The sequence below is a fragment of the Equus caballus genome, chromosome 9, assembly GCF_041296265.1.
Source record: "Equus caballus isolate H_3958 breed thoroughbred chromosome 9, TB-T2T, whole genome shotgun sequence".
Lineage (NCBI taxonomy): Eukaryota > Metazoa > Chordata > Mammalia > Perissodactyla > Equidae > Equus > Equus caballus.
Genome location: NC_091692.1, coordinates 82,900,762 through 82,914,438, shown reverse-complemented (window position 1 = coordinate 82,914,438; position 13,677 = coordinate 82,900,762). Strand labels below are relative to the sequence as shown.

Genomic DNA, 13,677 nt, shown 5'->3' with positions numbered 1-13,677 from the left:
GAGTCAAGAGAATCTGCTGGTGGTCCAAGGTGAGCCACTTGCCCACTCCATGACCTTGAGCAAAGCACTTCACCTCAGATTCCTCATCTAAAGTGGGAAAAAGAGTGCATGCCCTGACAACCTCACAGTGGCATAGCCTGTAAAGAGCATGCTCCAGTGAGAGTTGTCATCCCGATGGAGATGTGATAAATAGCATCCTAGACCTTGACTCAAAGACAGACTTCACAGCCTGCTCTTGGTAAGGGCTGCCCATCTGTGCTCACGCTCTCCCTCTATGGGCCACCTACTGAGAACTAGTGTTCACAGTTGTGACCTTGAAGGCATGTTCAGCTCCTGGAGGACCTTCTGAATCACTCAAGAGAGACTAAATCAGGAATGGAATCCTTGTAAATTTATAAGCACCCATGTTTTCCACAGTGACTTGCAGCGAATCAGGATGTTTTCGTTAGCTGAAATATCCCATCCCAGACTCAACTGGATTAATATGAGCGAGCCACTGGTAAAGGGTTGTGGGGCACATTGGTTCCTCTGAAGAACATGACCCATATTCAACTGTTAGCACACATTTGTGCAGAACCGGGAGCTTCCTCTTCCTGTGGAGCCCTTCCTCTGGGGAGTTCCACTTGCTTTTGCCTTTTTTATCACATGGTTTCTCCTCATGAAGTGGTCAGTGCAAATCTCACTTCATAGAGTAGGTGCCGACGTATCAGCATTGCCTGATGGTCTACACGTCTCAATGTCTTCAGGCTAACAGTCCCCTAAAACAACAGTAGAACACTAGCTTCAGGGAACGATAATTATAAGAAAGATGAGCCTCAAGTCACTTTGGGAAATATGACTTTAATAGGCAACGTACAATTACAAATCTCCTAGAGGTCACTCTGATGACCATGGATCCTTTTTCTCATGGCCAATCACATGGGACTAGTGATCCTGGGAACATTTTTTGGTCAACACGGCTTTGAGGTCCTGTGATGTCTAATGGCACCCACGTTAGCTTTGTCTTCAGAAAGCTCCTGTGTAATTCTTAACTGTCTGGTAAATATTCTTCAAGGAGATGTCTTCACAATTACTGTGCACTAAACACAGATATGGTCAAGCCCTGGAGAATACCAAGGGGGCTCCCTGTCCACCTTTGTCCCCAGGAAGCCATGCTTCTGAAGCATCTTCAGTAATTAATTCACCGACATCCCACCATTACCCCTACCACAACACATGCACACAGCTATGCTTGTCCACGGACAAATGCTTTTGATTGGTCTTTTCTACTTTGCACAATTGTCTTGCTCACAAACACCTATGCATTAGTGGCTTGCACAATCTCAACAGAAGCATCAAACCACGAAATAATTGCTGGAAAGAAGTCAATATCTCAGTGCCATGACATTAGGAAAGTGGCGTAACTTCTCCGGCCTCAGTTTCCTCATTTATAAATGGAGGCTGGACTTCCTTAACTTTCCTCAAACTTGAACTCTATACATTTCCACTGAACAGGATAAAACAAATCCTCAGAGCTGGGAGTAAAGGAAAGGGGGTGTCAGCCATGTTAAGGGGTCATGCCAGGTGCTTCATATGCGTGATGACAGGTAATGTTCTCAACACCCCTCGTGATATTATTCCCACTTTACAGGCAGAGAAACTGAGCCTAAAAGCAATGTATCCAAAGTTACAAAGCTGAAATGGCAAAGCAGAAATAAGAGCTTAAGTCTGACAACTACATCACATTGACCCCAATAAAGACGTGAGGCGAAGGGCATGACCAAGCTCTCTCTGCCTGTGGTGCGGATTGTAGCTACTGCTCTGCCCGCAGGCTCACCATTCATATTGCTTTTTACCCATCTGTTTAAGGAGCTTTGCAAGATCCCCAAACTTGGAGATGAAAATATTAGGACACCAAGAGAAAGACACCAGTCACACATGTCCCATGCCTTTTGCTTGACATTTCCCACGCTGCTTCCAGCCCTTTCACTAAAAGCAGGAATCTTCAATGCCTGCACAATCCTGAGCCCCAGAGATGCCCTGGCTCTCAGCTTACCCCAGGGATGGGGGTAGGGTAGGCAGCCTACAGAGAAGGACAGATGGGAATCGCTGGGCTTGCTCCAGCAAAGATGCAGGGTGGGGATCCAGGGGATGGAGGAGAGAGATGTCGTGATCATTTAATCACTTTCCTGAAGTACAAATTGTGAACCCATGAAAAATCTAATTGCAATTTTCTTTTGTCTCACTCAGAAAACAAAGGGACACTTTTCCCTCGATCTACTGATAGAAATATACATATCAAAAGGAACAGCAAGCAGGATTCCTAAAGAGAAGGGCCTTAAGCAAGGGCTTCTTGTCTGGTGTTCATTGGTCCCCAGCTGCATGTACCCAGCCCATCTCCAGGAAATGGTGCTATAGACTTGACATTCCAGCTTAAGAACAGTGGCCATGATCTTCCATCTTGTCTGAGGTCCCACAAGAAGGAAAAGATCCATTCCAAACATTCCAACATGTTGCCAGTGATCTCAGGCTCAATCCATTTTGAGGATTTTCCCAAGAATCTCCATTAAAAGGGGAAGGTCTTTTCTCTATCATTGTCCCTCATTTGGCCAAGAAAGGGAACCAGTAGCCCTCTGAAGTGTCCAAACCAACGTGTTGCTTTTATACTGGGACTCAATCAGTGGTCCCAAATTTCACATATGAATTAGTTAGGACAATTATCTGTCATTCTATCTCTGACTTAGAGTTTTATTTTCCTGCTGTTTTGTGGGCTAATGATTTTTTGGAGGGTTGTCTCATTTTGCTATTGGTTGGTCAATTTACGCTCTAGAATTGCTCAGTCCACCTCCGAGCTCACTGCTTAAACCATACTTGCACTTAGTCTGGAGGCCGGGGAGACAGGGACACACCGAAGCTGTAGCTGGAACTGTGCTTGGGCTCTTGATGCTCAACTCCACTGTAAGAGCATCCTTTCTTCTGAATGGGGCGTGTCCATCACCACGGCATCAGATACTAAGAGAGGATGGAGAAGAGAAATGTGACCTTTCAAATTCTAAGAAAAAAACCCTGAGTCCCTAGTTGTTTTAGTAGTAGTTAGTAGTAGTGTTGTTGTTATTTTTCAAGACAGAGTTTCACAAAGGAAAGTATCTGTGTCTAAGGAAAGCCACCAGAAACTTCAACTGGGACCTAGATCTCCAACAAATTCAGATCTACTGCACGTTTGCAGCATCTCTGAGCTGGCGTAATGTCTATGTACAGTGACGATCTCCCAACTCCCAAAAAGTAACTTTGGACTTGTGGTCTTCAGTTCCCCCACCAGTGGAAGGAGATCTCTGGCCATCTTAATAAATCAAATTCATGTCCTTGAGGTCGGTCATGGATGAAAGTCAGTCTCTGAGAGCTGAAGTTAGAGCTTGGAAGAACCAGCACCTCTGTCTTCATGAAGATGCTTCTCTCATTGCCAACTTTGAAGGACCTGGCTTCAACTTCACTAAAGGATTTAAAAGACTTTTCAACTGAATGGCAGATCACCTATCCTAGCTAAAGGACAAGATTAAACATAGAATTTACTTCCCAGCCTGAGTTTCTTCATTGGTAACACAAGGGTACTAACACCTGTCCACGGGATCAGTGAAAAAAGAAACCTGCACACAAAACACTAGCATCTTGCTTGTGACGCTCATCAATCATTCAGCAAATAATAATAACTAACAATTGTTGAGTGTCATCTATGTGCTGGGCTCGACTCTAAGAACTTTATATATATTAACTCATTTCATTCTCACAAAACTCCATCATGCTATTGCTCCACTATCCTCATTTTTTACAGATAGAGGATCTGATGCATGGACAAGTTAATAATGTGCTGAGGTCATGAGAATAGTAAATATTAGAGTTAGGATTGAACCCAGGTGGTCTGGCTCCAGCATACACTCTTAAGCACCATACTTTATTGCTTCTGTACATCTTTAGTAAATATCCACCAGGTGTTAGGCAAGAGAGCTGCAAAGATTAACACCTACTCCCTTCTTTTAGGGACCTGATAGTTGAGTGGGAAAGACAGGTAAGTAACCAATTAACAGGAAATCATAAAAAGAGTTGAGTTATGGTATGAATAAACATAGGGTGTTATGGGAGCACAGAAAAGGCACCTAGCCCAAACAGAATGGGTCAGGGAATGCTTCCTGGAGATGGAGGCACTTGAACTAAAGGGTTACTAAAGAAATTAGAGTTAGCAGAACAGAAAGAAAAGTGTATGCAAAGAGAGAAGGCATGGTACCTCCAGGGAACCACCGAGGTTCAGTACAGCCAAAGCTTACAGGCAACGTGGGAGTAGGAAGAATGATGCTGAAGAGGTAGGAGCATTAGATGGGGCACAGTCACAGAGGTCGCAAGTGTCTGGCAGTGCTAAGCAGCCTGGACTTACTCTGTAGCAGTAGAAGAATATAGATATACAGAAGAATATAAAGCAAGGAGGGACATGATAGAATTTAGCGTTTGGAGCATAGAAAGCAAAGAGAGGGCACAGAGAGAAAGATTGTGAAGGGTCACCTCTACAGGCAAAGAGACAGCGAGCAGGCTGTTGGGGCAATCCAGGAATCAGCAATGGGGACCTGGACCCCAAGACTGGCCATGGGCAGGAGGGAAAGAAGAGGACTCAACGCTTAAATAAGAAGGAGAGGTAATCAGTAGCACTTGGGGCAGGTGGGTTGGGAGTGGTACAGGGAGCAGGAGGAGCACAAATCAGGTTTTCAACACAGAGTTTCTCTTAGATGCCAGCACCACTCTCAGAGTTGGCCAATAGAAGTCATGGAGAGGTGATGAGTTCAGCTTTCAGTGAGTTGCATTTGAGGAGGAAATGGCCAGTTGGCAGTTAGATGTGCAGGCTTGGCACTCAGAGGAGGATTATGATCTTGAGCTATAGATTTGGAATTATGGGAATTGATGGTCTTAAAGTCATTGGAGTGCACAAGATTTCTCAGGAAGTGGACACAATATATCACATAGAATGAGCAGAGAGGAGGTTGTGGACACAACCTTGAGGAACACTGGAGTCAGAGGGGATATGAAGAGGGGGAGAATCTAGCAAAGAAAACTAAGACAGCAAAGACAGGAGTTGTGTGGGGTCACGGAAGCCAAGAAGAAAGAGAGTTTCTAGGAAAGAGAGTGATCAATAGCACCCAAATGCAGAGATGCCAAGCACTTGCACCAGTCAGTGTGTTTGTCTAGAAATCCCAACTCAAACTGGCTCACTGTCACCACAACTAAAAAGACCAGTAGTAGGATGGCCTTCAGGTAAGGCTTGTTCAGGGCTCTGCTTTCCCCTTCCCTACAATTCTTCCAAATATATCCTCCTCCATATGGCTTCCTTCATGGCAGCACAAGGGTTATAGTACTTTTGAGGCTTCCATTCACACACCACATTATCCAGAAAGAAAAAGGCTGAGTGTCTTTGAACAAATTTCGTAACTTCTCTGAGCCTGTTTGTTAATCTGTAAGATGGGTATAATTATACCTACCTCACATAATTGTTGTGAGGATTAAATGAGTCAATGCATGTATTTAGTCTCTGAAACTTGACAAATGACCATGCTCCTCACAGGTATCCTCCAACCAGATAGAAAGAAAGGAGAGACCGGGTATTGGTAATGGAAAGAAGAGTAAATATAGCCAAATCAAATGACATCATTCCCTCTCTCGAATACTGTCCATGAAATTCACACTCTCAGGCGTGGCATTCAGGGCTCTCCATCTTTCAACCCCAAATCATCTTCCAGTCTTGTTTCCCACCACTGTATATTTTCGTGCTACTCCATTTAGAGTAATGCAGAATTTAATTCCTAGCTGTTCTTACAACCAGCACCTCTGTCTTCATGAAGATTCTCCTTTCACTGCCCACTTTGAAGGACCTAGGTTCAACCTTACCAAAGGATTTGGAGACTTTTCAACTAAATCCCAGACCACCTATTCTTTCCCTTTTTCTCTCCATCCCATCTCTTCCCCAGCCTTTTAAAACAGATCTTTAGGTGGAGGGATTATTGGTGAATAAGACATTATTAGAGCTCTAGAGGACGCTTAGTCGGTCTCTGGTCCACCTTACTGACTTATTCAGTTATTCTCAATGATAATAATAATAATAATAATGATCTACTTACAGCTACTTTCAAAATGCTCTTGAACCTTATCCCTCCTCTCCTGCGATTCTGTAGTTCAAATCCACGTGTCACACACTCGTATGTGATGCTTTTCTTCCATCCTGTCATATTAAGCCCCTTGTCCTGACCTGCCAGAGCTTATCTGTGTTCTTAAGTTGTTAGTCAAGACACTCACTGTGCCTCCTTCTCTGTCGCCCACAGGAACTTGAAAAGCAGGGGATCACTATCTCCAGGCCATTGACTAAACTGTTGAATGATGCAGAGCAGAGATTATGCTCTTAATGTCTGCTCCTAAGGCTCATGCTGATTTGCCAGTGAGCACTTTTAGGATAAACGGTTATTCAAGTAACTTAGAATCCATATACCTGTTTTACCACCTAACACCCATGACCCCAAATTGTCTGAAAAAGAACCAACTTACCCATCAACATCCTGTTGCAGGCCATGCTGAAATCCAGACGCTCTACTTATGAGGATATCATAAGATAACTAACCTAATCACCATATTCCAAAAAAAGTCCTTAGCTTTAATGGTCAGCATATCAGTCAGGATGGAGCAGACTCGGTTGCAGTAACAGATAATTCAGGAAATCTCCTTGGCTTATCCTAATACTTTATTCTTCATGCACATGAATTCCAGCATGGTTCAAACTGTTCTCTATCTTATTATTTTGCCATCCAGAACAGTGGCCTCTGAGTAAAAGAGAGGGCCACCGGAACCCCGCCAGCTCCTGCCCCTGCTCACCATCCACTCACAGGAAATAGTCACGTGGCTCCAACCTGACTCCAAGGGCACCTTTGAAATGTCAAGGAGAAAATGACTATCTGGTGGCACGAACCATCTCTGCCATAGCTGGGTATGTTTCTGTGTGTGATCCCATGATCAAATTTTCCCTCTTCTGGGCTTGGAAACCTTGATCATCACTTTAACGATTCAACATTTCTAGAATCCTCCACACTGAAGTTTGGACAGACTCCATTAGCATCCACTGGAGTCATAACTGCCAGTACAATAACCTAAATATTCCGATGCTTAAGAAGTCCCTTTGATGTCATTGGGGAAAAAAAACCATCTAACCCTCTGGCCACTGCGGGATAAGAACTCTCAGTTCCAAACGTCATGCTTGACTAAGTCTGATTAATGAATTTCTGAAGTTATTTTTGTTGATCCACCCCCCTTGACGCCATAATTTGCCTGTGGCAACATGTGTGTAGATTAATGAGGCTTTCGGCAGCTAGAGGAAAAGTCTTCATTAGCTTAATTATCCACACCTTCGGACTGAGGGCAACTCTGGGCTGTCAGGACACAGCAAAGCATCCGTGCGAGAGGACAGCACGTGCTCAGTGCTGCTCATCAGGGCAGTCTTCCCTGGAGAGCAAGGTGAGGAATGGGGGAAATAAGTAGATGCACAGAAGACAAAATGACAAGATTTGGTGTGATTGCCCAATGGCCCACTGCTTGTGCATGCATTTAGTAAGCACTAGAATGGGTGAATATGTGTAAGCAGGCGCCTCCTTCTAGCCTGGCTGGTCCTCATGCCTAGGACAAGCCCCCACCTTGGGGACCATTCTCTCCTAAGTCAGTGGGAATGGAATGTAGGGATCCTTGTCAAGAAGTTCAAATGGCAAAGCACCAAGTTTGTCCTACTCCTGGACCCATCTGATTTTCTGTCTCAGTTGTGGTCAGCTCCCACCTCGGACTTAGGACTTAATGACTCAGAGCCTGCCCTGTGTTCCTGGGCACCGTGCTTTGCCTCCAACGTCTCCCACTCTGCCCCCCCAAAGACCTAGTCCTACTTCTGAGCCCCAGGCCCGAGGGGGAGGTTTCTCCTGCTTCTTCACGCTGCCCCTCTCCTGCTGAGGTCTCAGCCTCTGAGCTCTCCCAGTCTCCCCATTGCTATGCTCTGCCAACTAAGACCCACCTTCTGCTTACCATCCCAGACGTGGAGCCTTCACCTTGGGCTTCACCGCCCAGGGGCTCACAGCACTCCCTGCTAGAACCTTGCAGGTCAGAGATGGTCCTGGGGGGTTCATGGCTCTTAGAAGATAAGACTCGTGCATGGAGAATGATCATGAAAGGAAAGAGAGCCTGAACACCTTGTGAATCAGCCTTTCTCAAACTTACTTGTTCTAAGAATCACCTGCCACAGGTGCAACTTTCAAGGCCCCACCTGTGAAGTTTCTAACAGAAAATCTGAGGTGAGACTCGAACATTTTGAACAAGCACCCAGGAGATCCTTATTATGAGGCAAGTTTGAAAAAACGAGGAAACAGTTATATGACAGTTGTACGTAATGACTATGATTAAACCTCCATAAGCCAGTCGAGGTACTAAGAAATTTACATATATTGGCTCATTTAATTATCTCAACGAACTTTGCCAGACAGATGCTAAATTCCCATTCTACTAATGAGAAAAACCCAGATCCAGATACATGGACTAATTCCTCAAAATCATACGTTTATTAAGTGGCAGAGCTAGGATTCAAAATTTTATCTTCTTGGCTCCTGACCCACATCATCTAAAATAATGTGTAGTACTAAAGGCTAAATGCTGGTGTAAACCAGCGGTCTCTGAGCTTTTTTTGATCTAACACCCTATCAATAACAAAATTTCGAGCATGCACCTCTGACGTACACATATACATTTTTAATTTGTAAATACATACTATTATTCTAATATATTATTGATATAAACTATACATACAATGGCAATTTAAAAGGTCAAAATCAAAATGAACTAAATTTTTAATAGTTTTTATTTTATTTGGCAATATCAAAGAACTTTTTTTGCTTTCCTGAAAAATGATTGATAATAATAAAAATTACTTTAGAGAGAGCAATGTGATTTTGAATATGCTTTCCTAATTTATTTCAACTTTGGTTTAATCTTTATGATGTAGTGATCGATGGTTTGGTCCTAAATTCAGTTTTTTCTGATACTTGCTTTTAAAGGCTGTCATTTCTGGAAAAGATGCCTCACAAAAATATGAAGATTCAAATGAAAAAGAATGCAGCATTCTTGCCTTATTCAGTCATAATACTCACTTTTCAATTTCACCTACCAATTATGCAAAGATTTTTGGTAAAATTTAGCTAGTACGTTTCCAACTTCCCTGACGACAATCCATTTTTCTCAGTTTATTAGAATTAAAAAAAAAACCTTGTTAAATATCCAATAACATTTCATTTGGAAATTTAAAACAGGCTAGAATATTCTGTTTCCATCTTTCCAGGAATAAAGATGTATTTTTAACAATGTTAACTGGAAATGTTTTAAATCATCAGTGCTCAAACACTGTCTTCACAGAAAAAGTATCTTTTTTTAATTCAAGAATAACATACATACAGGAAAATGTACATCTCGTAAGCATGCAGATCAACGCCCTCTTACAAAGTGAGCACACCTGGTTTAGAGACACAGCTCAAGAAACAGAACATTATTTGCAGACCCATTGTCAAAAGCCCCTTTGTACCTTTTCCAGTTATTTTCCCCCCAAGGGTAACCACTATCGTAGTTTTCAGATTAGTTTTGCCTTTTTTTTTAACCTCATGTAAGTGGAATCATACAGGAGGCACCCTTTTTGATGTCTGGCTCCTTTTGCCCAAAATGTCATTTGTGAGTTTCATCCATGTCACTGAGGTTGTCACAGATCATTTGTTCTCACTGCATGTAGTACTGTCTTGTGGGAATACACACCAGTAAGTTTATTCATTTCGCTTTGAGTGGGCATTTGGGTAAATTCCAGGGTTCGTGTGTTAGGAATAACGCTGCTATGCCCGTTTCACTGCCTGACTTTTGGTGAACACATTTCTATTTCCATTGGGTGCACTCCTAAGGTAGAATTGCTGGGTCCTTGGGTTTCCTTCTGTTCTGCTTTTGCAGATACTGCCAGACAGTTGCCTGAACCGGTTCCACGAATTTACACTCCCACCACTGTGGGAGTTCTGGCTGCTCCACATTCTCATCCACTCTTGGGATTGTCTGTCTTTTTCATTGTGGCCATTTTGGTGCATGTATGAAGGTCTCTCTCTGTGGTTTACACGTTTCTTTTGAAAGGCAGTTACCATCTCATTTATTATTAAATCGTGACACTTACCCTGAAGGGAAAACTTAGACTCCTGACAGTCATTTGTCATCCTTGAAAAGATCAAATCATTTAGAACCTTGATTTTATGTTCTCTCATTGCTTCAAATACTTTGCAAAAGAGAATGAAGGAGTCTCTGCTTGAACGAAATATTTTCAGGTGCACTGCCTATCTAATGATGAAGTATTGCACAGATTCTTCTATATTGTAAAGTTCCTGTCTCTGTATAATGATCCCCATCAGTGACATCCTATCGTGCCCTGTGCTTTTGTGGCTTTGTTCCTGACTTCAATAGCTTGCTATAGAAAACGCAGCAAGGGGCCAGCTCCGTGGCTGAGTGGTTAAGTTCGCGCGCTCCTCTGTGGCGGCCCAGGGTTCGGATCCTGGGCGCGGACATGGCACCGCTCATCAGGCCACGTTGAGGCGGCATCCCACATCCCACAACTAGAAGGACATGCAACTAAGATATACAACTGTGTACGGGAGGGTTGGGGGAGATAAAGCAGAAAAAAAAAAAGACTGGCAACAGTTGTTAGCCCAGGTGCCAATCTTTAAAAACAAAAAAAAAAGGAAGATTGGCAACAGTTGTTAGCCCAGGTGCCAATCTTTAAAAAGAAAATGCAGCAAATAAATTTCACATAAGGTACTAGCTTGTGAAATTTACCTATTTTTTCATTCCTGTCAACATAAAACCAAAACATTGCTTTTGTTAAGAAACTCATTTACCATTGAGAAAGTGCTTTTTTCTGAACTCATAAGAAAGGGTCCTCCAACAGATTTTATTATTGCCATGAAGAATCTGGAAATAGCATAAGCCAAAATATGTTGAAACATCTGTACTACTTTCCAACAGTTGTAGGGTAAACTTCTCACAATGAATTATTTGTTTTAACATTTCTTCAATTCTTTAACAACAAGTTCTATGCATCTTCCAAAAATGTTTAATGACCAAGGAGTCTATTTTAATGTGTCACTATATAGTTTTCAGATATTTCTTCAGCTATTTTCACTATAGCATGTAGAGCAAGTGTTTGACCAATGGGCTATGGACTTTCACTTTCAAAATTAAGTAGTAAATTCAAAATTATCAAAAATTTAATCAAATTTTGTAAAGGGCTGGATTGAGTATATTATGACTTTAAGTAGCTGAAAGAAGTTTCTAAACATTTTGTTCATTGCAATGGCTGCACACTCTCATTAGCTACGTCAAGATCCAATATTCACTCAAGGAGAGAGTCATCATTAATGATAGTGGATGAAAGACCATGCTTCAAATAGTCTTCTTAATTTTTCCAGTCTTTTGGCCAATGTTGTGATTGATGTAATTAGCCCGCCATTCTTTTTATCCTGTAATTAGCTGAAAAGAGGCAGCACTAGGAGTTGCAGAAATAGCACATCAGCATTCTGCTGGTCCCCTGGGCTTGTGTCATTAATATTATCTCCAGTTTGCAGTTTCTTCTCAGTAATCATTTAAATCACTTGTCTATTTTGTGAGGATTAGTTAAATTAAAACGAGATATCATAGGCTGCAGATCCAATTAACAGGGCACATAAACACAAATAGGCTAAACGCTTGTAGGAGGCATACAAATTTCCATTTCTGGAAGATTCTCCTTGCACTGAAGGGTTCTTTTGAATAAGGAATTCTCCCCTGTGCTTCGCCATGGGAGTGTCCAACGTCAGAGCTCTAAGAGCTTCTAGAAAGCATCTTGTCAGCCTCCACATTTGACAGGTAAGGAGTTGGAGGCACCCAAAGGAAGAGTGGAGACCATGTAGACTGCTGGTTTAGTGTGCAGGCCCTGGGGACAGAGAACACAGGGTCAAATCCCAGCCTCTGCCACTTCTTCTCTGTGTTTGCCTCTCTAAGCCTGTTTCCTCAGCTGTCTACCTAAACAGGGCAAATGTTACCGTATATAAATTATATCTCCATAAACCCCTCTTTTAAAGGAAGGAAGGAAGGAAGGCAAGCCTCAATGCTGAGGCCTGAAATTAAGTAGAGATTCTCAAACAAGCCTAGAGTCTCCCCCAGAGCAGCATCTCTGTCTTAAACTCTGTATCCCCGGCGTGCTTAGCACAGGGCCAGGCACATCGTAGATGCTTGAACACAATTGCTGATTGTAGTGGGTTGAATGGTGGCCCCCAAAAGATACGTCCACATCTGAATCCTTGGAAGCTTGTGAATATGACCTTATTTGGAAAAAGGGTCTTTGCAGATGTAAGTTAAGGATCTTGCGTTAAGAGCATCCTGGATTTTCTAGGTGGACCCTAAATCCAATGACACTGTCCTTGTAAGACACAAATAAGAAGACACAGAACGCAGAGGAGAAGGCCAGGTGAAGAGGGAGGCAGAGATCAGCATGACGCTGTTCACAAACCAAGGAATGCCGAGGATTGCAGAAGCCACCAGAAGCTCAGGAAGAGGCAAGGAAGGGTTCTCCCCTAGAGCCTTTGGAGTAAGTACTGTTTGTTTTCACCTAATCCAGTGATTTCCAAACTCAAGCTCTGCAGAGCCCCCCATGGCCCCCACGATACAAGAAGTATGGTACCTACTTTGTACAAGTTACTTCTAAGACTTCTTGCAATGAAACTATTCTGCAGCTTAAAAAAACTAAATGAAAAATCGAATCAACCAACCCTAAATCTTATCCAGCTCTAAATGTTAACACTGCAGATCAGAGAAGTTACGTAACTCGTCCGAGTTCTCTTGTAAGCAAGAGGCAGAGCCACAGTCAGCACCGCCATCTTCTTCCTCCCTATGCAGAGCTCCACCCAGACACCAAGGGGCCCCCAGTGAATCAGTGTCCTTGGAAAAGAAAGAGGAAAACATTAGCAGCACTCCCCTTACAGGGAAAGACGGGACAAAGACGCCCTTGAATAAGAGCACTGCCATTCAACTAGAGGCTGTAAACACTGCGATAAGTACAGACAAAGAAGGAAAACGGAAAAGGAGAAAGAAGGAGACTTCAAGGAGCCAGGGGTTCTCCTCATCACCTACAGATTTGAGGAAAGCGTCCATGGTCTACACCTGCAAGGACAGAACGTTCTTCCTCCGTGAACTGAGCATTTGGCTAAGCCTGCTGTCACTGGGAGTCAGACAAAAGCAAATTCCAACTGTAGCCCCGTCGTTTACTTCTGTGCGAGCTTGAGCAAACTTAACTTCTCTGAGGCTCCGCGTCTTCTGAGTAAATGGGAACAATAGCTACCTCGCAGGGTGGCTGTGAGACTTAGATGACATAACCTAGGGAGTCTGACCCAGATTCTGAAGCCAAGCCAGTCAACTCTCATCTCTATGAGACTAGCTGTGGACCTTGGGCAATTACCTCTCTCTGCCTCGGTTTCCTCATCTGTAAAATGGGGATAAAGCTGCCTGCCACAGAGGGTCATCAAGATGGTTAGAATGAGCCAATAATTCTAAAGTACTTAAACAGTGCCTGTCAGAGTAGAACCATATGAG

At 43.1% G+C, this 13,677-nt stretch overlaps 1 long non-coding RNA gene across 1 annotated transcript in view; it reads right to left on the bottom strand.

The window, feature by feature from the left end:
* Positions 1-9,437: 9,437 nt before the first annotated feature.
* Positions 9,438-13,677, bottom strand: part of LOC138915614 (uncharacterized) — a 73,257-nt gene continuing 69,017 nt past the window's right edge. The window contains exon 2 of the long non-coding RNA XR_011421675.1: positions 9,438-12,022. This is a non-coding gene — a long non-coding RNA (uncharacterized lncRNA). The remainder of the gene's footprint in view (positions 12,023-13,677) is intronic.